At 43.1% G+C, this 25,813-nt stretch overlaps 2 long non-coding RNA genes across 2 annotated transcripts; one reads left to right on the top strand and one right to left on the bottom strand.

The window, feature by feature from the left end:
* The first annotated feature begins 6,871 nt into the window (after positions 1 to 6,871).
* LOC134156154 (uncharacterized) lies at positions 6,872 to 12,431 on the top strand. The gene is made up of 4 exons (XR_009961838.1): positions 6,872 to 7,594; positions 9,393 to 9,970; positions 10,279 to 10,377; positions 11,889 to 12,431. It is a non-coding gene; the product is annotated as an uncharacterized LOC134156154 (long non-coding RNA).
* Positions 12,432 to 21,070: 8,639 nt separating this feature from the next.
* LOC134156142 (uncharacterized) lies at positions 21,071 to 24,687 on the bottom strand. The gene is made up of 3 exons (XR_009961835.1): positions 24,558 to 24,687; positions 22,145 to 22,703; positions 21,071 to 21,445 (listed from the first exon to the last, which is right to left on the bottom strand). It is a non-coding gene; the product is annotated as an uncharacterized LOC134156142 (long non-coding RNA).
* Between the last annotated feature and the right edge of the window lie 1,126 nt (positions 24,688 to 25,813).

Raw genomic sequence — 25,813 nt, 5'->3', positions numbered from 1 at the left:
CGTGTAGTAAAAGAGAAGGGTAGGAAAGCCTGAAATGCCACACTCTTGAAGCCACCTTGCACTGTAACTCAGGAATTTGATTCTGCAGTTCTCTGGACTGGCAAGGATAGGTGTTGACATGGGGAGGTGAGTCTAAGCTGGTGAGGTTTGTTTCCCTGATCCCTGGGTGTCCTGGGAGACTAAGTCTCTCCAGAGCACCTAGGAGGGAATTGTGGTCTCATGCTTCCCTGCTGCTGCTGCTACAGCTTATTGCACCCAGAGCTAGAATAATTCCTTAACCTTGCTCTGCTTATTCATCCTCACCTTTTGCCAAGGAGCCCTCTCTTAGACCTGAGGACCATAGTTGCATGTTTACTTTGAAAAGTAACCAGCTTCATACTTTTATCTGAGCCACATGTTAAAATGAAGCAGGTTGATTTTAGAGTTGGCATGCTGGTCTGAACCATAGGAAATACAGGTCTGAGCTCAGTTTTTCCTTCAATAGATGTCAAACAGAAGCTTTCAGTGTGGTTTTGTTTCTTACCTGCAAAATTGAGAGATTAAACATTTCTTTGTCAAAGGGACTGGTCAGCTGAATCTTGCAGGAAGCCAAAGAGCTGACAGGCCAGAAGGTAAGAAAGAGAGGTAGCTATAGAACAAAAATTCTGCTTCATGATAGGTTTCAGAAATTGGTCACTGACTCTGGTTTCCTCATCCAATCTGTTTTCTGAAGCATCAACCTACAGCTAACTTCTTGGGAAGGTTGTCCAGAGTTTGATGGGATATTTCATCTTGAACCTGACAGTCTCTTAGCAGCGTCTGTCTGGAAATCAGATTTTTTTCTGTAAAGAAGTGACATTTTCCCATTAAAAACAAATAATGAAGCATCCCTTTGAAACCAAGAGGTGTCCCACCAGCAAATTCCCAAATAGCCCTATCTGAGTGTCAGGCAGGAGAAAACATTTACAGGTTAATTGAGCAGGATTGTCATGTTCTGTTAAGAAGTTTTGATTCTGCCATCTCTGATTTTTTTTTTTTCAAGGAGAAAACCTCCAACAAATTATAATATCTCCAAAGCATAATAGTAGTTCAGTCTGCTCTGGTTATTTTAATTAGTGATTTAATAAATTAAGAACAGTCTTTACTCTTGCTCTGGACTAGGTAGCCTTTGTGCTTGTTTGATTATTTGAATTCCTATAATATTCTCAGAAATATAGGTCTAAACAATCCTTATCTGTCCAAGTATGCCCCATAAAGTGTGAGAATGAAGAACTGTAGGTGTTTGGGAAAAAAAAACACGTATTTCAGGCTTGTTGCTTGTTCCTTTTCTTGGTTATGGTGTTTTAACATGGAAAATATTTTCTGGAATTATAACCAATACCCTTAGCACTGATTTCTAGAGCTGTGTGATAGATAAATCAGTAGATAAATAAATATATTTAAACATGCCTGAGATGGTAGCACCGTGTCACACAGACTCTCATCTGTCACTGCCCTGGGTCTTTGTGGAATACATATGTACATTTCTCCATAAGAATTGGTCCATAGTCACATTTAGTTACATGAGTCCCACCAGGCACTAAGACAGTTAGTTTTACACTAAAGTTAGATTGAGTTGGAATATTTGAAAGGGTTTTCTTCATTCTCAGATTTCCATAGCCCTCATCAGGCATCTGCTGAAGGCTCTGCTCTGGGCATTAAAAATAAGTTAGCACCCAGCTCAGCAACTTCAGTAAGCTGCAGTGATCTGGTGGGAGTGACAGCATTTCTCCTACTCAGCCATGGGAAGTGCCATAAAATGTAGGGAGCATTTGAAATGAAAATCCATGATTGATGGTGCTCCTGAGGGCCATATACCTAGAATTACTCCAGTGTTCATAAACTTAGGACATTCCACTCAACAGCTCAGAGAAAAGGTGTCCCTTTGACACCTTGGCTGTCCTCCAGCTTAAACTCCAGAAAGACCTCACACAGGGCCACAAAGAAGCCAAATGAACATGAAATAACCTGAGCCTGAGGCCATGGCATGTCAAGACCCAAAGGAATGACAGAATAGTTATTAGTCTGGGAGAATTACTTGTTTCCATGAATGTTGTGTACAGTGTACATTTGTGAGTTTGATGCTATTTGTACTGTGAGATTATAGTCATGTATTGAAGGTTTGTAGACCTTAAACTGTTTGATTAGCAACAGGACTATTATACCATAAAAACAGCAAAGGAGCTCTCCTCCATACTCCCCCACTGTGGCTGAGTCCTGCTGCAGAGAGACCAGAACTGCAAGCAAAACCCCATGTTTTTCTTAGTTTGTTCTACTGTTGCTTGTCTACATGAATTCCCTCTCAAGTGCAGTTAGTCAAATCCTGTCAGGGTTACTAATTGGGCAACTAAAAGGTTCCTATTTATCTACAGAGGGCAGAAGTTTCCCCTATATACTTCATTTTTGTAGGCCCTAAGGTGAGCTACAAGAAATCTGGAGAGTGATTTTTTAGAAAGGTATGTAGTGATGGGACAAGGGGCTTTAAACTAACAGAGGATAGATTTAGACTAGCTGTTAGGAAGCAGTTCTTCCCTGTGAGGGTGGTGAGGCATTGGCACAGGTTGCCCAGAGAAGCTGTGGCTGCCCCCTCCCTGGCAGTGTTGGACCCTTGGAACAGCCTGATCTAGAGGAAGGTGACGCTGCCTATGGCAGGAAGCTGGAACTGGATGATCTTTAAGGTCCCTTCCAACCCAAACCATTCTGTGACTCTATGATTCATCTATCTAGTCCTGGATTTGATGTAAGACCTGATGTGGGTCATTGGGTGGTTTGCTCCTTGGAATTTTCTAGCTCATTTAGCAGGGTCTACTGAGGACATGTACAGATATTTCCATCTGTGATGGGCCAAGGTGAGTCCTGAAAAGGAATAAAACAGAGTACATCACGTTTTGGGTTTTCAGCATTTTTTGCAGTGGGTTTTTTTTTTTGGTTTTTTTTTTTTTTTTTTTACATAGCTCATGTATTTTAAGGAGACATTTGTGAATCTGGAATTCATTCTCATAAAACTACAGTATATAGGAATCTTACAGGAGTGTAAAAAACATAAGAGGTGAATGTGTTAAGGCATTACCAGCACCATGAGATCTTAGAAAATTATCACTTTATGCAGCACATCCTGGTGATGATGGATGTGCTTTGTCTGGGATGAGTTTAGGAATGGAATGTTTATGTTTGATGAGAAAGGGTGTGGAGAGATCCTGAATGGAGATGAAAAGGACGGTCAAAATTAAGCATCAAAGAATTTGAACAGAAATGGCTTATCAGGCATGGCTTCCATCAGGGACCTCTTCTGCTTCTACATTCTCCAGATCAGTTCCAAGCTCCATATATCTTTGCTATTACTGCAGTTCCCAAATACAACTGAGTACCTCAGCATACAGAGCACAAAGCAATTGAATGAAGTAATTTATGGTGTTCTCTGATCGCTTTATGTGGAACTTGCCACAGGCCTAGCAGCGTCATTGTGGATAATGGAAAGAGTGAAGTTAAACCTTTGCTTTCATCCTGATTGGTCCCTTGCTTCCCATAAAACATGGAATTTAAAAACCAATTCTCAAGAACCAGCTCTAAGTCTATTCTGAGCCTTTCGTTTGGATTTGATATTTTGCTCCTTTATTATATTTTTGTTACAGCCCACTAGACAATCAAAAAAGATCACCTCTTGGTTTTTTGCACAACTTCAGCGGACTGGACCTATGAGAAATTGGCTTGATCCCACACTCAGTGAGTCAGTGAGCCAGTGACCCAGTTGGGATTTCAAGGGTTGGATCTGGCCACCAGGTCAGCTCTTTCTAACCTGCTGCATTTGCTTTGGATTGATGGCTGTAAAGGCAATGCATGGAGTCCAGTTTAAATATGTGCTATCACTTGTCTGCATTATAACTGGTCAGAAAATAAAGGTCAGCATTTGCTGTTATCCCATCTGTAGAGCTTCTGAAAAAAGGCCCCAGTATTGATATCTAACCCATACTAAGAAGCTGGAGAGTTGGATTTACTTGTCTTACTGAAAATGTAAAACACCCCTCTCCTGTTTCTTCTGGATGGCTAGTTTGAGATCAGTCTATTTTGTCTGTGGTGTTCAAAGGCTCTAGTGTACTAGTGGTGGGTGATGTGAAATGAATTTGTGGTCTCAGCCCATTTCTTAGTACGCTCAGGGGTTGTGTCACCCTTAACAGCTGGCACTAATTGTCAGGGTATTCATCAGAGAAGCCAAACCTTGCTCTGTGTAGTGAGTTAATTAATGGTCTTTGCAAAGGAAGATGCAGTGGTTAGGAAGAGGGAAGAGGTACGACGCTCTGACTCTGATTAAGTGTGGATTTGTGGATAAAGTGATCTCCATTTCTGAACAGCTAGGAAAACCAAAGCAAACTAAATAAAACAAAGGGAATCATAGAATCATTTAGGTTGGAAAAGAGTCCAACTGCTAACATAACTGTGCCAAGTCACCACTAAGACAGGTCCTGAAGTGCCACACCTACACACACATCTTTTGAAAACCTTCAGGGATAGTGACTCTACCACTGGCCTGGGCAGCTTGTTCTGATGCTGGACAACCCTTTCAGTGAAGAAATATTTCCTAATATCCAGTCTAAACCTCATCTGTTGCAGCTTGAGTTTTTTTCCTCTTGTCCTATCTCTTGTTATCTGGGAGAAGAGATAGACCCCCACCTCAATACAACCTCCTTTCAGGTAGTTGTAGAGAGTGATAAGGTCTCCCCTGAGTCTCCTTTTTTCCAGACTAAACAACCCCAGTTCCCTTCTCTGCTCCTCGTCAGACTTCTGTCCAGACCCTTCGCCAGCTTCATTGTTCTTCTCTGGACACCCTTCTCTAGATACCCTACAGCACCTCAGTGTCTCTCTTGTACTGAGGGGCCCAGAACTAAACACAGGATTTGAAGTGTTGCCTCACCAGTGTTGAGTACAGGGGGACGGTTGCTTCCCTGGTTCTGCTGGCCACGCTATTGTTGATATGGGCCAGGATGCTGTTGGCTTTCTTGGGCACTTGGGCACACTGACAGCTCACGTTCAGCTGTTGACCAACATCCCCAAGTCCTTTTCTGCTGAGCAGGTTTCCAGCCACTCTTCCCCAAGCCTGTAGCTTTGCATGGGGCTGTTGTGGCCCAAATGCAAGACCTGGCACATTGCCTTGTTGAACCTCATACCACTGGCCTCCATCCATCAATCCAGCCTGTCCAGATCCCTCTGCAAAGCCTCCCTAAAATCCAGAAGATCAACACTCCCACCAACTTGGTATATTATGCAAACTTCCTGAGGGTGCACTTGATCTCCTTGTCCAGACCATTGATGAAGATATTAAACAGAATTGGCCCCAGTACTGAGCCCTAGGGAACACCATTTGTGACCTGCCACCAACTGGGTTTAAAATCCATTCACCAGCATTCTTTGAACTCAGCCAGGTTTTTACCCAGAAAAGAGTATATCCGTCCAAGCCATGAGCAGGATTACTCTGTCATCCTTGTTTCGTAATATTGTCTCTGACTTCAAAAGGTCTTTGCTTTATTGTCCTTAGCAGCTTGCATGGTGTGGCAGAGGGCACAAAGTGCTATAGCACTCCATATAGTACTCCACACTTGATGGTGACAAACATATCTAGCAAGTTGGGCAAGGGCACTAAATGACAGCAATTTAGCTGACTCTTGTTCCATCATTTCAGATTTCAGATTTACTAGCTTAGCACTTTTATTATAAGCCTCCTCCACTGGGTGCCAGAGGCTTCCAGTCAGTCTTTTCCAGTGGAAAGGAAGGAGACAGTTTGACTGGGAAGATCAAAAACAAACCTGGGACTCAGTCCAAAATAGAATTATATCTATTTTGAGAATTTGATTCCTAGATTTAATTAAGGAATTCTTTGGATGGTCAAACAGTCCTGTGGCTTTGTAGCAAGTACAGGAGTCTCTTGATTCACGTGTTGGAGATCTGGCCCCCTCCTCTGAGACATGGTGGTGGGATGAGGATTCTTTCAGAGAGAAGTCATCTACACATGCCTGGGGGAGCTGGTTGTATGGGCTGGCTCTGATCGCCAGTGGTTCACTTGGGGAAGAAGGGTTTCTTTCGTGGTGTTGGGAGGGGGTGGTTGACAAGCCTGTAGTGTTTTGCACGGGGAGAAGAAAGTGATTTGTCAGTAATTTAATAGAATGGATAGTTGATAGGAATCCTTTGTGCTGGTTAATACCAGCTGGACTTTGCCTCAAAGGGGGAGATATTCCACTTGGGAACAGCACTAATAATGTGGTATGACAGTATACACAAATCATCTGCTGCTGGTATGAATGGTCCTGCAACCCTTGACAGCAAGTTACTGCTGTATTCGGAAACAGCCAAACTCATGACTCCAGGTTGAAAATGATACAGCTGCTGGCTACCCCATCACCTCGGATCGTTATGCTGAATAGGGCCAGAGGCCAGAGCCATGCTGTGCCACTGCGATGTAATGTTCTAAGTGACGGGCAGAATGCGAAATGACTGAGGATATGATGTGAGAGCAATAGCATGTGGAAGCAGTGCTGGTGGAGGGAGGCTGAAGCTCTGCAGCAGTGCTGCCGTGCCTGTGCCAGCTGTGGCTGCAGTGGATGCACGGGGCAGCCAGCTGCTGCTTTGCTCAAGAACACACCCTCTTTTTCCTCCAGATGTTACTGCTCACCGTCACGGACAAACCCAGCTCTTATTCTCCAAACGGATCAATATTCCCTAACTCCATTGCTCAGTTTCCAGGGCCCCTTTGCCAGGGTGGCAACTGGGAAATTAGCTGGGTAGATGTTTGGTTTAATAATGAAGATACATATGTATAATAATATGATCAGATCTCAAATAATGAACTCAGTTTTTTCCCCCTTATTCTTGCTTTCCAGGGAATGCTGGCAGGTTTGGCTCTGTGCATCATACCACAAAAATCTCACTCCTCCAGAAGAGGGCTAATACACGAAGGAGCTTTCTACCAGGCTGATGTATCACACATGCTTTATATATCAGCTTGGATTTCTTCAGTCCAGACAAAAGGATCAAAGACATAGGGAGGGGCATGCGTATGGGGAAGCTTTACTTTTTGCAGACGTGGAGAGCAGGGCAGCATAGCATGGCTAAAAAAGCTTAGACATAGCCAAATGTAAGAAATTGTATTTATGAGCTGTGCTCAGAAATTGCCTCTGAAGCTTGCAGAGCAGCTGGTGTCACTTTCAGCTGACATTTGTACAACTGAAACACATACAGTGCAGCCAGGAGCAGGAAATACAAGTTATGGACAAAGGTTTGTTGGACACAGGACTAGGAAATAAAGTGTTGTGTGGTAGAGGTTGCCTTTATATGGATTTATGTCATATTATCTACATGAAGCTAAGGCAGGTATTAATCCCAAGGCTGAAATATTGCTGGGGATGGGAGTAAATTTAAATGTATTCAGCTAAACTATTTTTCAAAAGGATACTATTATAGGCTCTGACAGAGGTGTCCACCTTTCAACAGGCAGACATCTGAGATCCTGTCACTCTTCTCTAGCTCTGAGTGTGTTCTACAGTCACACCCTCAACTTGGAGAAGTTACCTGTGAAGGAACAGCAATGGTATGTATTTAACAGCAAAAGAAAGATGTCTGTAGGAGGAGCTACCCAATAGTAGTAATTCAAAATTTATTGCAAGTCCCAAATATTTAAGTTTTTTTTCCAAACATGATTTACAAGGTTTCCTTTGCATATTAAATGCTTCTTAAGAAACTGCATGGTGCCTTGTCTTTGAGTTTTGACTAGGAATCAGTAACACCCACTCAGTAGGGTTTCAAATACAAAGTGCTGGATTTTAAGCCAGTTTAATATACAGGAAAGAACAGACCTTCAGCCTGCTGTCAGCTAATCTGGTGGCAAATGGACTCTATCGAGTGACACACAAGGGGGAATGGCTGTAAACTGACAGAGGAGAGATTTAGATGGGATTTGAGGAAGAAGTTCTTCCCTGTGAGGGTGGTGAGGCCCTGGCACAGGCTGTCCACAGAAGCTGTGGCTGCCCCATCCCTGGCAGTGTTCAAGGCCAGGTTGGATGGGGCAACTTGGTCTAGTGGAAGGTGTCCCTGCCTGTGGCAGGGGTCTTGGAACTAAATGATTTCTCAGGTCCCTTCCAACCCAAATCATTCCATTATTATATGCCCATCTCCCATAACTGTCCTCCAGTGAGGAAAGTCTTCTGCCTAGCCTCTCAAAAAACTGAAGAAACAGCTTTTTATGGTGAGGTATTGTGTGAGGATGAAAGATTCAGCAATGCACTGAGTTTTCCCCAAGCTTGCAATGATGTGACAATGTCAAGAAGGTTTGGAACAGGATGTATTTCCTTTTAATGTGGCTGATCAGTAGCATCCCTCTTACCCACAAAGTGGCCCATGGGCTGTTTGACTGGAGTAAATACCTTTGCATAGCAAAGAGTTGTATTGCATGGATGTACTAGCTCACTCCTATGTTAGCTCAGGCCTCTCTGGAATGGTTTTTCCTGATTGATATGGGCACCTTTGTCTCCAAAACTGCCAACAAATTAATCATAATGGATGCTCCAAAGGTGAAAAGCCTGAGCTGTCTTGACTAGCTGTCAGTGGGACCTGTCCTGCCGTATACTGAAAAGTACTGATGGATGTCTTGCAGAATGTCACAGGGCTGCTATGGCAGGGGGGTGTATTGTGCCCTTTGCTCTCAGGATTTGTCCCTTAGAGCAGTAGTCTCTTTCCATGCCAAATGATTGCATTCCCCTTTGCTGGGCCACCCTTGATCTAGACAGGATAAGAAATGACAGCGCACGTCTGGAAAAATCCTGCAGATCTCTTGACCTTTGGCTGTAGGAATGGCTGCTGGCTCCTGCTGCAGAACTGCCTCCTCCTCCCCCGTCCCCTGACACAACATATATATACACATAGCTTTCATGTGTGCCAGCTTTTACTGGGGACATGAGGCTCACTGGAACTCAAATGAGACTTGCCAAGTCCAAGAAGACAAAGTCAGACTTGTGTTACTGTTGTGGAAAGAGGTGCGGGAGGTCCTGTTCCACCTCATCCCCACCAGCCCAACACAAGTTTTACTGTTCCTTGATGATATATTTTCATTGCAGGAATTGCTGGAGAGCACGGCACACATTTTTGTTCACTCTGCCACTGCCTAGGTTGGCAGGAGATGTTGCTAAGCAGTCATTGTGAGTGTTTGTATACACTCAGCGCCAGGTTACTGTGAAAATTTGGGAAAGACCCACCCTGGAGGTGACATTCTCGCCAGCATGAGATGACTCCCTGAGCAGTTTTCCATGGGTGCAGGGAAATTGTCAGTCTTTGCAAACATTGATCTGATTTTTTGTTACAGAATGCCAGTTTTTTTTTTTCTGGTCTTATAGCCTACTGTATAGTGGAAAGCTGATACAATATCAGCAAGGATTGTGGCAGCCGTGCTTGCAGTAAGAGAGGGAAGGAACTGCGCTGTTGAGTGCTACAACATCATTACACAAATTCATTTACAACATCACCCAGGGACAGGGAGTGTGCATGGAGTAACTTTATCCCTAACATTCAATTTATTTGGAAACTGGGAGTGGACGCAAACATAGTACCTCTTTTGGGTGCTGTCAGGATAGAAGAAACCAAACACCCCCTACTATTCCAAATCTGACTCAACTGTTGCTTTGCAGAGGTGTCTCACCAGATCATGAAAGTCATAATACCACTGCCTTTAGAGGCTTACTGAGGTCTCAACTGGGAGGTGGGAAGGGATTCTTAAAACAGAGGCTCCTGGACCCATGACAAGACTGAGTGTGAGAGCAGTTCAAGGGAAGTCTTAACCAGCGGGAGGCCAGAACAACAGTTCTGGTACTGTATCCTGATCTTGCTTCAGTGGATTTACAGCTGGTTCCTTTCCTGGAATGAAAAGATTAGAATCGCTGGAGCTGCATGTGCGTCTTCCAGTGAGGGGAACTAGGTATGCAGCAGCTGTAAAAATAAAGAGCCCTCTCAGGCCATCATAGTAAAAAGGTTTGGAAACCGTTGAAAGTGGGGTGGAGTGGGAAAATCCTCAAATTTCCTAATTTTTTTTTTTTTTTTTGTATTCTGAATTTCGGCATGTCAATTTTGAAATTGGTTTGAAAGAAAAGGATGAAAATTCCATTAAATTAAGGAGAAGAGTCTTAAGATATAAAAAAGGTTTCAAAACTTTCTTGAAAACTCTAAAGAATTCTGTTTGGTTTTGTCTTGTTTGTTCTGTTGCTGCCTTTCCCAAAAGCACTGCAGATATGGGACAGCCCGGCTGCAAGAAATCAAGGTTACAAAACCTGACGAGAGGAATTTCAGAGCAGTTTGACAAGATTAGACTGTGTACTTCATGATGTGGTTAGTTCAGCTTATATTCATGCTTTGGGTATTCAGCTGAAGACCTATAGGAGTCAAGAAGGGAGCATACAGGTATACGCCTGCAGGTGATGAGAGATTTGCCTGTGTGAAATTCAGAAATTTAAGTATCAGTTTCTGAAGACCACAAAGTAGAAGACAAATAAGAAAAAATAGTGGATTAACCAGGCCTAGAAAAGACTGGGTTAGAAACTGGAAAGGTGAGTTTCATTTATATCTTCTGATAAAACTTTTTGTAAAATGAATAGAATAAGAAATAGCCGTTCTGCTATTTAATGTGTGCTGCAGCAAAATTTCTTACCCACTTCAATAAGCTTGAGATCTCATGAAAGCCGCAATGCAACATAATGCTTCAGTGAAATTAGAATGGCAAAACTATCTTTTGCTCTCTGTTTTCTCTGACCTCACCTGGAGTGTGAAATCTGTTCAGAGGAGCCTTCATCTTACAGTGATGGTGTTGGTGAGAGATGGCAATGGGAGCTGTAAGACCCCTTTTTCTTTCCCTCCTACCTGGGTGTAGGCAACCAGTAACTCAGCACCACCACAGACTTTCCTCCTAGCCCTGACATGGCCGCAAAATCCCTCTTCTGGTATTGCCATGGGAGGCGCTATCTGAGGAGGTTCATAACCCGTGGTACAGGTAGTGTTAGTTCGAGGGAATGGGATGGTACCCTGATAGTACTGCCAAGACATGTAGGTTCATTCAGGATAACCGCACCACTAGCTTCACAGAATCATAGAATCACAGGATGGTTTGGATTAGACGGGACCTTAAACATCATCCAGTTCCACTCTCTTCCTTCCACTAGACCAGGTTGCTCCAAGCCCTGTTCAACCTGGCCTTGAACACTGCCAGGGATAGGGCAGCCACAGCTTCTCTGGGCAACCTGTGTCAGGGCCTCACCACCCTCACAGGGAAAACTTCTTCCTCAGGTCTCACCTAAATCTCCCCTCTGTCAGTTTAAAGCCATTCCCCCTTGTCCCAAAGTTATCTGCCTTTGTCCACAGCCCCTCTCCAGCTTTCATTTCTGCCCTTTATGTTCTGGAAGGCTGCTCTAAGGTCTCCCTGGGCCCTTCCCTTCTCCAGGCTGAACAAGCCCAGCTCTCTCATCCTGTCTCTGTAGAAAGAGATGCTCCAGCCTGTTCATCTTTGTGGCCTCCTCTGGACTTGCTCCAGCTGCTTCACATCCTTCTTATACTGGGGCCTCAGAGCTGGATGCAGGACTGCAGAGAGGATCTCACAAGACTAAATGTTTTTGCTCACTAAACTGGAATTGTTAATATCAAGCTTACTGTCTCATTTTGAGACCCTTGGTTTTCACCCACCTCTTTATTTACCTCTAGGAATGCCCCTTAGTTCAAGTGGCCATGGTCTGTCCTTCCAGCATGGTGTTTTTTCAGTTCCAAGCCCTGCAAGACTCCACACAGCCAGGAAGGCACTGCAGCATGTTACGCATTTGGTTCCTCTCATCTTCATTCTATTTGTTTTCTAGACATGGAGACTGCTATCCTGGATCAAGCTACAGATCCAGAATCTGTTCTGACTCTTGAGCAGTGGCAAGTGCCATCTGCAAAGAAAAAGCACAAAAACATCCTAAACAACAATTATGGAAAGTTGCCCTTGGAAAGTTTCTTCCTGACATATATTGGCAGGAAATCATTTTATTCTGAGAGCTTCCATGCCCTCCCCAGAAATCCTTATTAGTCTTCTTGCAAGGTCATTATTGATTAAGATGTTTTAAGTACATAAAACAACACTAGGATTTGCAGAAATATTTGTTATGTAAAGATGTTTTTACCCCCTTAATAACTTTTCACAGCCCCTCACAGAATTTGTTGAGCAAGACTGAGATTAGAGTCTGTTTTGGACTTTATCCTAGAAAACAAGCCAAATATGATAAATAAAATAAAACATCTGGAGGTCTAGCCATCAGAATATCATCAGATATCTACTGATTCTGAGGGAATGTTATATATAGAAGGTAATAATCTGAAGTGGTGGGCTTTTCATAAAATACAACTCTGAAAGAATGTAGAATGAGACACAAAATAATGTTGATCAGAGTTGATTGTCTAAAAAATTTACTATGGAAAATCATGAGGTCTGTAATGAACAGTTGGATCACTTTAACAAATGTCTGTGCCAGTAAAATCTAAATATATATTTAAAAACCAAAGATAACAGAAGTCAATCTTGCTAAGCAGAGATGCAAGGAACAATGCAAAGGATAAACACTGTTGAAAGGGGAAAAAAGGCAAATAAGGTTTTAATTAGTGGGAGGGACTGAGTAGATTACAGAAAGAAGATAAAAGCAAGGAAACGTAATTGGAAACACAGCAATGTAGTATCAAACAATCCAAAGTATGTTATCTTGTACAAATGGGTTTTCAGCCCTTTCCACAGCAAGTGGTAAGTAAAAAGGTTGATGCTCTTGAGGTTAGAAGACAGGATGCATGGAAAATAAAAAATATCAGTCATGATTAAAATGCCCAAATTGAGTAATAGGCACAGGCAATCCTTCCCCCATGGTAAAGACTACTATTTCACTCTCAGCCCTTATAGAAATACATGAGCATACTGACGTTAAATACATGTCCAATGTTACATGTTCAAAGAGTTGAGTAAAATCCTGCTGTTTCTCCATTTCTTTCAGTGCTGCTGGAAATAGAAACCTAACCAGTGCTACCATGTCACCCCTCTGTGGTGGCCCATGTAGAAAGAGTATTTGTCTGAATCTGGGTGACCCATTGAAGATACTAACTGTAGACTTTGTAGTGCAGAAGCAGGAAGCATTGGTGGGTCCTCTCACTCCCTAGCCAGAAAATAATGTGGTAGGTGCTTCTTACAGAGTTAAAATCGTTAGAGAAAGACCTCATGTTTGATTAGGCACTGTGTATATGAATAGACACTCAATCAAGGGCTTTGGTGCTCCTTTGGGGAGTCAAGTCTAAATCCCAATTCAGAGGAAGGATGGACAACTGAAGGAGCAGAAAATCAGTCTCCTGAGTTTATGGTGTCTATGTCTACCATATGCGCTGCAGCTGAGGGCTGGAATATGACCATTTGCTCTCCGAGTACAAGCATCCTTATAAAACAAACAAACAAACAAACAAACAAACAGCAATTCTCAGAGCTGTGCGGAACTACCCTTCTTGGTGTCCTTGTCATTAGCCACAGAATTAAATGCACAAGAAAAGTGGCCCTTTTTGCCTCCAAACCCTTTGTATTTAAAGACAAGGGAAGAGATTAAACCTAGGGGAACACTTCTTGGTTAATAACACATTGGCTGCCCTTCACTGTTTTCTGTTTCCATGGGTTATGATTTTCTTGAGTTGATGTCCCAGCTTTGACTCTCAATACACTGAGATTGAGCACTTCTTAGTGAAAGGTTCAGAAGTGCCTGGGAGTGATCTGCTTTGGTTGGGTACTCAAGTGCCACAGCAGTGGTTTCTGTTCTTTGAAGTGACATGTACAGCTTTTGCAAGTTGCTTCATAAAAGGAAGATCACTTTTGCAAATGGCTTTCTTCAGCATTGGCTTGGGTGCTGGGCATTGCTTGACAAATTCACCCCTTGCAGAAAACACAAGGCTTCCTTGCTGCAATTGTATAGATTTGGCTGCTCCCTTTCCAACCAGCAGACTACCAGGTAATGCCAGCTCCTCTAGAATTTAAAACACAGGCATATTTGTGGTCATTTCTACTTATTTTGTAGGGCTTTGCTCAGCAGTACTTGGAACATGTTGGCCTCAGATTTCTGGCAGAAGACTGCAGTGCTGCTATTCCTTTTATGAACAAAGTGTTTGTCTCTCTGTCTCTCTCTGTCTCTCTCTCTCTCTGTCTATCCATCTATCAATCTATTCTATCTCTACTCTAAGCAAGCTCAGTTATGCCTGGAGTGGGAAATCTGCCTTTCCTGCTCAGGGATCAGTATGCAAAGACTCATTCCCTCTCTTAGAAGCAGCTGTCCTCATTTTCCAGATTTTGCTGTTTATTTTCATAAACTAGACCATGGGACCATTGTTGCTGTGAGTTCCCTTCAACCTGCTGCTGTAGATGGCAAAATAACTTCTGGATAGAAGCTGCCTTGCAGTTTTGATCTTTAAATAATGAAAATATATAAAAAAAATTAATCTGGCCTTTCCCCTCTTTTGCACTATTCCTAGCAAAAGTGCCATGAATGCACTTTGCCTTCCCCTCCTTTTTTTTACTAAATGCTGGTAAGTGAGCAGCTATAAAGAGAAGACAGTTCTAGCCTTTCCTACTAACTAGGTTTTTAAGGGTCAGTGAATAATTAAAACTTGCCAGCACTGGTCCCAACATCCCCCTTGGTGTCTCAAAGAGATTAATAATATACAAATGAAGTTTCACAGCCTTGACTGCTTGCCCTATAAGCCTGGTGGCAATAAGTGAACCCACCTCCCAAGTACTGACCGAGAGAAAGCAAGAAGGCAATGGCAAAATATCGCTCTAAACAAGGACAGGAAAGATGGCTTCAGAAAATGAGTGCTGTCTTGACTTAGCATGTGGTAAACTTTTGGAGTTATTGCTGGTGACCAAATACAAAAAGGTCTGACATATGTTCTTTTGAGAAATTTTAAGCTGGGGAAGATGCTGTGGTTGAGGTTTGCATCTCAGATATGGAATGATAGAGTAGGAGAAAAATTTTGGCACAGCAGCCAAGGGTCAGGAATGGCAGTGCAGACAAAAGTGGAAAGTTTTGAGGCAGGACAAAGGTTATGAAGTTAGTGATGGGATCAGACTGCTGCAATAGCAATACCTAAATGCAGCAATTGGAATGACTCATCCACGCACAGTTGTTCCTCTCAGGAACCAGGATGGAGTTTGCTCCCTTGGGGTTCAGTCTCACCAAGCTGAGCTTTGCTGGATTGCTGATGAGGGATTGCTTGGTTTACCAGGCTCTCTGACAAATCACTGCATGTGTGACCCTCAGTTTCCTGTGGTGATGGTTTCCCTTTCCTCCACACTTCCAAGACAGCCTTTCCTGTGAAAGTCCTACTGTACCATAGGCAAATTTGGTCAGAGGAGACTGCAGGTCACCTTGTCCAAGCTCTTGCTCAAAGGAGGGTCAGAGATGAGGACACATCACTCCACTCGTGGTTTAGTTTCTCTTTAGCTCATTAATTGGGAAAGGACAATGAACATTCTTTAGCGCTGATGTTAAGGACAGCCTTTCACGAATCAAGCGAGACGACGTTTTACTTTTCATCCCCAACCCTGTGACAAATGATGATGTCAATCAAGCAGCATTTCTATTCTGGCCAATAGACCTTTTCAACCACTTTAGAAGCCACTGATTTCAAAATGACCCGAAAGTTGTGAAGAAGAGCCTTTGTTTCTGTGGTTTCAGGGATTCATCTGAATTAGGTATAGCTCATCACTTACAGTGAATGACATAAAAAGATGGACCTCTGCAAGCAGAATGAAAGATCTAGAGCTAAACTGAAGAGCAAAGACTTAGTACTGAAGATGACACTGCTCAAGCCTGGCTGCAACAGAAAGTATTTTCAAGGCTTCTACTGCTACTATATTGGCTTTTATAGCTTGTAACCTTTCAGAACACCAGGTGAAGTGTGGCAATGACAATATCCACATTCTGCAAGTAGAAACTGGGGACCAGTCTTGTTTAACATCTTCGTCGCTGACATGGACAGTGGGATTGAGTGTGCTCTCAGCAAGTTTGCCGATGACACCAAGCTGTGTGGTTCAGTTGATACCTTGGAGGGAAGGAATGCCATCCAGAGGGACCTTGACACACTTGTGAGGTGGGCTGATGCCAGCCTCATGAAGTTTAACCATGCCAAGTGCAAGGTCCTACACCTGGGTTGGAGCAATCCCAGGCACAGCTACAGGTTGGGCAGAGAAGAGATTCAGAGCAGCCCTGCAGAGAAGGACTTAGGGTGTTGGTTGATGAGAAAATGAACATGAGCCGGCTTCAGTGTGCGCTTGCAGCCCAGAAAGCCAGCCGTATCCTGGGCTGTGTCAAAAGGAGCTGGACCATCAGGTCGAAGGAGGTGATCCTGCCCCTCTACTCTGCTCTTGTGAGACCTCACCTGGAGTACTGTGTACAGTTCTGGTGTCCTCAACATAAAAAGGACATGGAACTGTTGGAACAAGTCCAGAGAAGGGCCAGGAGGATGATCAGGGGACTGGAGCACCTCCTGTATGAAGACAGGCTGAGGAAGTTGGGGCTGTTCAGCCTGGAGAAGAGAAGGCTGCATGGAGACCTCATAGCAGCCTTCCAGTATCTGAAGGGGGCTATAGGGATGCTGGGGAGCGACTCTTCATTAGAGACTGTAGTGACAGGACAAGGGGTAACGGGTTAAAACTTAAACAGGGGAAGTTTAGATTGGCTATAAGGAGGAAATTCTTTCCTGTTAGGGTGGTGAGGCACTGGAATGGGTTGCCCAGGGAGGTTGTGAATGCTCCATCCCTGGCAGCGTTCAAGACCAGGTTGGACGAGGCCTTGGGTGATATGGTTTAGTGTGAAGTGACCCTGCCCATGGTCAGGGGGGTTGGAACTAGATGACCTTAAGGTCCTTTCCAACCCTAATTATTCTATGATTCTATGAATATTAGCACTCTAAAATTTGATATCTTGTCTAAGTATCTTTTCTGGAGTAGCTGAAGCTAGACATGCATATATAGAGGGCAAATTAACTGACTCACAGGAGCCTGTCTTAAATGACTCTGTCTCACAGGGTCATTCTGATGATAAATGAAATGGAAGAGGGATGATGCAAAGTGAGCTAAATACTTCGTTTCAAAGCATTGCCTCTGATTTGAAAGACCTGTTTTGTTTGGAATTCTTTTTTCAACATTAAAGACACAATGTATTCTACATTCTAGAGTGTCTGGTCTAATAAACTAATAAACTCCCCAAAAATTTATTATCTTATTAGTCTAGATACTCTAGATTCTGATATAAGCCCATTTTCCAATAAATAACTTTGAAGACTGTGATTTCTGTTCATTGATCTTGATCATATTGCTTCTTGGTGGGGGCAGATGAGATTGCAGAACTGTCTACTAGGCTTAGTGATGGGTACCCTGGAAATCACCCTCTAAGTGATTTCTCTGACTTTCTTAACTCCAGTTGATGTCCTGACTACATCTATAAAGCTGATACATCTTCAGAATAACTTTGCAGAAAGATCCTCTAAGGGTTTCTCTAAGGGTGATTATCAGCTGGTTTTCATCTTAGCTAGTTTTTTTATTATTATTAGTCTCTTTTTTTTTTTCTCTTTTTTCCCCTTTCCTGTGATCTTGTTTAGATCTAGAAAAATCAATAAGTCTCCCAGAAAAAAGCATTCCTGAAAGGTTAGGGTGCATGGAGCCACATTAGCTATTAAAAGTGTCTGCAGGGCACAGTTCCCAGTCAGTAGATGTGGGGGTGGGATTTCTTTCATTTTAATATCAGATGCCTGCAAATTATTTAAGTCTGTGTTAGTCACTGAATTCTGCCTGTATAGTGAAGGCAGCCTTCAGACACCCATTCACTCCTTGGCCTCCAAGTTAGATTTCATTATAGGTGTCTATAATCCTGTTTAAAAGAAAAACAAAAAAAAACAAACAAACCAACCAATCCCTAAAATGGGTTCTCCTTTGCATCAGGACAGGTAGAATTTGAAGACTGCCAGGCAGCACTGTCTCTGAGCATCTCATGGATTTTGTAAGTCTGTTTTACTTCCAGCTGCTCCCTCCTCTCATAGGTTTTTCTCACCAGAGACTCTCTTAACCTCGATCCATTGCAGCTGACTTAAACCCTTGTAAATTAAATAAAGAACAGCTAAATTTTCAGCAAAGTAGGGTCAGTTCCGATTTCATTCAAAATATAAATCCAGGTGATTTAAATACACTTTGCAAGAGAGGGTTAAGTTACAATAATAAACTTACTTGCATTGGCACCAGCTCATGTAGAAGGAGAAAAATAAAAATTGTGCTCATCCAATTCTATACAGCTTGGCAGGAGATGGGAAAAGCAGAGCAGGGTTTCTAGGAAAGTGCAAGGAAAGTCACTGCTTAGAAAGCTGATCTGGTGAAATTTACTTTTTTAATTTTTTTTTTCCTGGATTCTCACAAAACCACACAGGCCAGGAGGGATTTACTTCAGTGTCTGCCACAGTGCACAGCAATGTACACTGGTCCAAAAAGAAGCCTTTTACAGATGATGCTATATGTGCTGAGCATTTCTGTGGCCCTCTTCAATTAGATGAAAAAGAAAGTCCCGAATTGCAAAGAGCACTAACATGCTCTTATAAGCATCAGCCATGTAGAAAGACAGACTACAGTTCATGCATATACCTAGCTATAATGGAAGTTTAACATATATTTAAGTTATGACCTTAAAATGAGAGTTAAGCCTCTATATATCCCTTGTAAATTTAGTTGGACAGGAAGAGCTCTGATTTGGCGGTGTGGAAGCCATCCCATTACTGCCTTGCAGTTTCTTCTCTTCCTGCAATGTGTCTGGACCTTCTTCTGGTCCTGGTTATCCAGAAACACTCATGTGTTCAGCTGTGGGGCCCCTAACACAAGAGGGACATGGAGCAGGTGGAGTGAGTCCAGAGGAGGCTACAAAGATGCTTCCAGGGCTGGAGCACCTCTCCGATGGAGTCAGGCTGAGAGACCTGGGCTTCTTCAGCCTGGAGAAGGCTCTGGGGACACCTTAGAGGAGCTTCTAGTGCCTAAAGGGGCTGACAAGAAAGCTGGAAGAGGGGATTTTGACAAGGGCAGGTAGGGACAGGAGAAGGGGGAATGGCTTTAAACTGACAGAGGGGAGATTGAGATGAGATCTGAGGAAGAAGTTCTTCCCTGTGAGGGTGGTGAGGCCCTGGTACAGGCTGCCCAGAGAAGCTGTGGCTGCCCCATCTCTGGCAGCATTCAAGGCCAGGTTGGATGGGGCAACCTGGTGTAGTGGAAGGTGTCCCTGCCTGTGGGTTGGAACAAGATGATGTTTAAGGTCCCTTCCAACCCAAATCACTCTAGGATTCTATGATCCAGTTCTCTGCTCCTGATTGTCAAAAGGCTTTTGTGCACACTGTTAAAGAGGGCTGGGATCCTGGTGGGATTTTGCTTCATTCTTCTGAGTGCTGGCTGATCAGGCTGCAACTTTTGCACTGGTTCAGGCATCTACAGACTGTGGTCCTCTGGGTTACATGAAAACAAAGGGAACGAGGATTTCTTAAGCTTTTTTCCTCAATGACCCCATCAGCAAAATGGGAGCTCATTAATAATCCATTTATGGATTTTGATATTTAGAAATAAGAACATGAATAAAACCCCACTTGTATCTCTGATACAAGCCAGGATGCTGTTGGCCTTCTTGGCCATCGGGGCACACTGCTAGTTTATATTCAGCTCGCTGTCAACCAACACCCCCAGGTCCTTTTTTGCCAGGCAGCTTTCCATCCCTGAGTCTGTAGCATTGGATGGGGTTGTGACTCAAGTGCAGGATCTGGCACTTTGCCTTGTTGAAGCTTATACAATTGGCCTTGGCACATTGATCCAGCCTGTCCAGATCCCTCTGTAGAGCCTTCCAACCCTCAAGTAGATTGACACACCTGCCCAATTTGTTTTTGTCTGCAGACTCATTGAGGTTATATTTCTTCCCCTTGTCCAGGTCATTAATAGCTTCCAGTCACCTGTGACCTCCCTGGTTAGCCTGGGACTGCTGATAAATAATGGAAAATGGCCAGCTTCCTCAGTACCATTGGGTGGATTCCATATGGTCCCATAGACCTGTGTGTGTCTAAGTGGTGTAGCAGGTCACTGACCATTTCCCCTTGGATTCTGGGGGTTTCATTCTGCTCCCTGCCCCTGTCCTCCAGCTCAGGGGGCTGGGTATCCAGAGAACAACTGATCTTACTATTAAAAGACTGAGGGAAAGAAGACAATAAGTTCTTCACCCTTTCCTCATCCTTTGTCACTGTTTCACCCTGCATCTAATAAAGGATGGAAATTCTCCTTAGTCCTCCTTTTCTTGCTAATGTATTTATAGAAACATTTTGTTAATTGTCTGTTACAGTAGTAGCCAGTTTAAGTTCTGGTTGAGCCCTGGACCTTTTTTTTCTCTCTGCATTCTCTCACGGCATCCTTCTAGTCCTTTTGAGTAGCCTGCCCTTTCTTACAAAGGTCATAAACTCATTTTTTTTTTTCCGGAGTTCCAACCAAAACTTTCTGTTCAGCCAGGCCGGTATTCTTTCCTGCTGGCTCATCTTTCTGCACACAGGCACAGTCTGCTCCCAGGCCTTTAAGGTGTCCCTGTCCATGGCAGGGGGGTTGAAACTAGTTGATCTTTAGGTCCTTTCCAACCCTAACTATTCTATGATTCTATAATTCTAAGAAGTAAGTTGTCATGCTGTTGGGTGAACTGAAACTTTACCACAAATCCACTGCAACACAAAGTACTAATTTGCTTAGGCCATTCAGATCCCATTTAGTTGGATCCCCCTATGCTGGAGAAAGGGCACACAGTTTCCTAAAAATAGATGCCTAATGTGATTCGAGGCTCTTGGGAGTCTCAAACATTCACATGGGGCTTGTGGATACCAGACAGGTCTTACAGAAGACTCATGGTCCTCCAGATGTTGGGGACCAGCTGGAATACCCTAGAACATCTCAAATAGCATTGAACACCTATGTTCAGGCAAGTGAATAATAGCCTTTAACCACCATGATCAGCTTGGAGAAAGAGAGAATGGCTCTCCATTTAAAGAAGCTTTCAAATTGCTCCAATACACATTTATGAGAGTCTGACCATGCCCTCAATCCAAGTGCCATCCAAGCTGGGAAAACAGTAATCACAGTATTTGCTTACTTACATATTCCATGTAATGAAGAAAAATACCTAGGACCACATGGGTACAACCAGAATGGGGAAATCCAAGGATTGTATGTGCTTTTGTCCCAGTCTTTGCCTGGAGAGTTTTTTATGCCTCCTTCACTCTGAAAGACAAGTAATTATGAGGAAATCTCAGGTTTCTATTAAAGATAAGATACAGTAATAATCCTCAGAAGTGCAGAAGAACCCTTAAAAAGACAAAATGGAAAAATTTTCAGTATGAGAAAGCAAATAAAAAAAGCCTACATTCATTTTCATAATAAAAATCTGATGAAGTTTAAGTTGATAATATGACTGGGATGGGAGGGGAGAAAGCAGACAGCTGACTCATGTTTTTTGAATGTTTGGGGTTAGCACCAGTGTATCTGGCAAATTCTTCTGTGTACTTAATATGTGTGAAGGAAATTATAATTGGTCCATAGATGATTTGTTAACTAAAAATAGGGCTAAAGCTGTAAAAATATTTGTAACATGAAATTTCACCAACTCTTCATCATTCTTTAGCACTTTTCTCAAAACACATTGCTAACTATGGGGTCTCTAAACACCTCTCTGTGGTAATTTATTTGAGAGCTGATGGCAAAGCTGAAGATGCATTTCAGCACATTGGGTGAGATCTGCAAAGGCAGTTAAAGCAGATGAGGACCAGCCAAGCTAAGGGAGCAACTCATTCTCAATCACAACATTGAATCACCTCACTGACTTAAATGCCTTTACACTACCAGAACCTTCTGTCAGGTTAGAAACTTGCTCTGGTCCTATATTTGTAAGTGAAGGAGCAGCAGCTGAGGTTTGTCTGCCTGGCTGTCTGAGTAGTCTGTCCTTTGTGGTTAAAAATGTCTCTAAAGCAAGGAAATCATCCCAGGATTTACTAATCAACATATTACCTTTCCAGACCTAATTTTGCATGTTGTCTCCACATTTTGAACATCTTCCTGCCCATGAGATTGTCTTGGTCACTTCTTCTGGACAGTAGTAAAAAATCTGCTGGGACACCCATTTTCCATGTACCCCAAGCAGGAATGTTCCCAGATGTCCTCAGCGAACTTGACACGAGAGAGGTACCCCAGGTGAGTCACCCCTGTGTGGTCCTATTCATTACATGGCACATCATCTCATTTTCTTGGGTATATGAAGAGAAAGTCTCAGTCTGAACCTGGAATTGATTGAAGGTCCAGTAGAAGGTGGTGGAAAAAATCCTCTTTTGACCTTCATAAGCTTTGGCTGGTATCCAGACTCCTGACATTCACACCTCCTTAATGCAGCCTCCGGCACTTGAGTCATGTAAAGCTGGATCGGGGAAAATCTCAGGTAATGCAGCATAAGCAGCCACCCCGAAGCAGATGAGCTGGTCAGCTTTTCCCAGCTATGTCATGGTTGTGTGCAGAGTTTATGAAGTGCTCCTTATCCAAGTGCATCCAAACTGAACAGCGGCTTTTGCTGCGCCTGCAACAGAAGACCTCAGAACATGAGCTGCCACCAGCACCTTGCCATTGACCTCAGCCTTTCTCACCTCTCTCTCCTCTCCACAAGCTGTGCCCCCTCCCAGTCACCCCCCTCTTCTTCCTCTCCCCAGACTCATGACAGCACTGTGGCTGGGTCCAAAAATCTGTCATCTGGAGTTTCTACTCCCTGAAATTATAGTCTATGGTTTATGAAATGGTGAAGGCCTGCTCAGCGTTACCTCCCTGTCACTCCTCATTTGCCCTTTATTAATAGGTGGATGAACTTGAACAAATACAGCAAATTCCTCTGCTTTCCTCTTTTTGCCTTTCCATCTCATCTGTCTTTTGCTGCTCTGCACAGTTCACCTCTCAATCTACCCCTTTCTCCCTATTCCAGTCCAAGTCACAAAGCAAGAGTAAAAACAGTGTCCTTTCCCTGGGCTGTTAACCAGTCATATAAGCTTAAGCCTTGTTCACAGTTTGCAACTAGAAATGAGAAAATGTATGTGCTCACTCATATGTGCAAATGCATGTGCATGTGTGTGAAAACACTGCCTTTACATCAAGGTTTGCAAGAAAGGGTGGAGACCTTCCTAAGAAATCTGTCTGGGAATTGGAGCAAACCGCAAGTTTTCAGTTAATTTAAATTTTTATTTCAATTTCCACCCTAGCTTTCTGCATTCATAACGTATTTTTTTTCCCCTTAAGGAGAAGAGTTCTGTTGCTTGCAGGCACTAGATTGAATTACAGGTTACTTCTCTTCTTAGTGTGAAATCAGCAGTTACATGGGTCCATATGAGCTGACAAGCCAGCTTTCACTTACTTGGGTCATTACATGTCCATTCCCTCCTCCTGTTACCAGGGGTTGCCTAGCATGGTCTGGTTTGAATAGACCTACACGACTGATGTCAAAAAAAAAAAAAAGGATGCATAATTTATAGGAGAGAAGTTTGGATCGTGGTTAAACCAAAACCAGGTTGCCTTGTGGATGGCTTATAGTAGCAGTTTGGGAAGCCAGCAGCTGGCAGTGCTGAAATCATTGCTTTCGTGAAGTTGGATGTCACAGAAAGCAGCAAAGTCTGTTTTAGAGGAATCCAATAGATTGTTTGTTATTGCCCTCAGGTTACATTTATGTTCATACTCTAGCACAGGGACAAGTCGTGAAGGAGCAAATTCTGCACATACTCATAACACTCTTACCCTTCAGAACTGCTTGTCTGCATTGAAACCGGCTTTGGAAATGTTTCCTTTCTATCTCCTAAACAATACCCAAGAGTTACTTGCAAGTTTGCTAGTTCATCTGGGCTAATATGGTCAGTGTTAATAAATGAGTAACAGGAACAACAGAGTCCCAGCAACCAGAAACGGTCCTATAACTCTTTTTTTCTCTGCTAGTGGAAGTCTGAGATACTAGTAAGCAAAGGTAAAGCATTGTGTAAATGATAACTCCCTCAGTTAAAATTACAACTTTTTAATAATCAGTGCTAATTGAACAGACTGGGAGATACAGGCTTTAGACTAAGAATTAACGGACAGCTTATGAGATAAAAAATGTCAGCTGTGGGTTTCTCACATCAGGGTCTTATGTTCGGGCTATGCTTTTAAAGAAATAATGTCACCATTAGCTATCCTTTATGCATTTGGCTTACACAAAATAAGATTTAGTCTTTTTCTTTTTGAAACAATCATCACCCAGCCATCAGCATCAGCATCAACATCAACACCACTGGGAGGCATAGCCCCATCAGATCTCCTTTCTATGATGGCTAGGCAAAGCTGGACTTCTTTTGACATATCCTTGTGACTAGAGCTGAAAAGACAAGTTTCACTGGAAGTGACCAGAGTTGTTGGTCACCTTTCTTGCTGGAAGAACTTTGTTTCCCAATCTGAATACCAGATTCACCCACATCTTGGCTATCAGGAATTTTCTGGGTTGTTGGGCTAGTAGCAGAGTCCAGTCAACTTTAAAATACGCTTTGCATTTACTCCTTGGAGATTGTCCTCTCCACAGAGACCCTGATGTCTCTAGTTGTAGACCACACTGAATGAAGGACTCCCGCCTGAGGATCATAGGAAACAAGCTACTGTCAGCTGTGCTAGTGGAATGCAGGAGCCATGGCGTTCTCTGGAAAGAAAGCATATAACAAAGAGCCTGGATGTTTTTTTCTATTTCTTTCCAAATTTGTGGCTGTGTGAGTGCTGGATTTGTGCCAATTCAGGCCACTGCACACAGCACAGCAGAAAAAAACAAAACAAAATCTTAAGGAACTCAGCAGAGCAGTCCAGGCTTCAGTAGCTGCCACAGCAGGTGGGCAATGTTAACTGGGCTTGGCCGTCTTCAGCTGTTTTGAACATTTGCTGATAGAAGGAGATGATCAGAGGTCATGTCTGTGTTACAAGGGAGCACTGTTTCCGCTTTGGGATATTAGTCATTAATTAAGAGCAGGTGTTGGATGTCTAGACAACTGTGTGGGCTAGCCAGCAAAAAAAAAAGTGGATTTTCAGGTGATTTTGGGAAAAGGTTGGGAATTAACCACTTAATAAACTTCATTTTATTTTTAGTTTACAATGTTTAACCATGGAATACTACTTTTTTTCCCAGTGAGAAGACAGATAATTTTCATAGAATGGTTTGGGTTGAAAGGGACCTTAAATGCTCATCCAGTTCCAATTCCTTGCCGCAGACAGAAACACCTTCCACTAGACCAGGTTGCTCCAAGCCCCATCTAGTCTGACCTTGAACACTGCCAGGGATGGGGCAGCCACAGCTTCCCTGGGCAACCTGTGCCAGGGCCTCACCACCCTCACAGAGAATAATCTTTTCATAGTGTCCGATCTATCTTTCCTCTGTCAGTTAAAAGACATTCCACCTTGTCGTATCACTACATGCTCTTGCAAAATGCCCTGTAAAATCTTGCAGAATAATGCTGGGGAAAACAGCTATATGAGCTGGGCAGGTAAAGCTGTCCCTTAGCCATTTTCCTACTTCTTTTTTTCTACTACACCTTATGTTAATACCATGTAAGTGTATACAATTTTCCCTGCATGTCTGGACATCTCTCAGCCACATGGAATCCAATAAAACAAATAAATGAATTGCTTTCTTAATCA

The sequence above is a fragment of the Pezoporus occidentalis genome, unplaced genomic scaffold (genome assembly GCF_034315485.1).
Source record: "Pezoporus occidentalis ecotype Australia unplaced genomic scaffold, CSIRO_AGI_Poc_V1 ctg82, whole genome shotgun sequence".
NCBI classification, from domain to species: domain Eukaryota; kingdom Metazoa; phylum Chordata; class Aves; order Psittaciformes; family Psittacidae; genus Pezoporus; species Pezoporus occidentalis.
The sequence above is the reverse complement of the archived record's forward strand: the minus strand, read 5'-3'. Positions and strand labels throughout refer to the sequence as shown.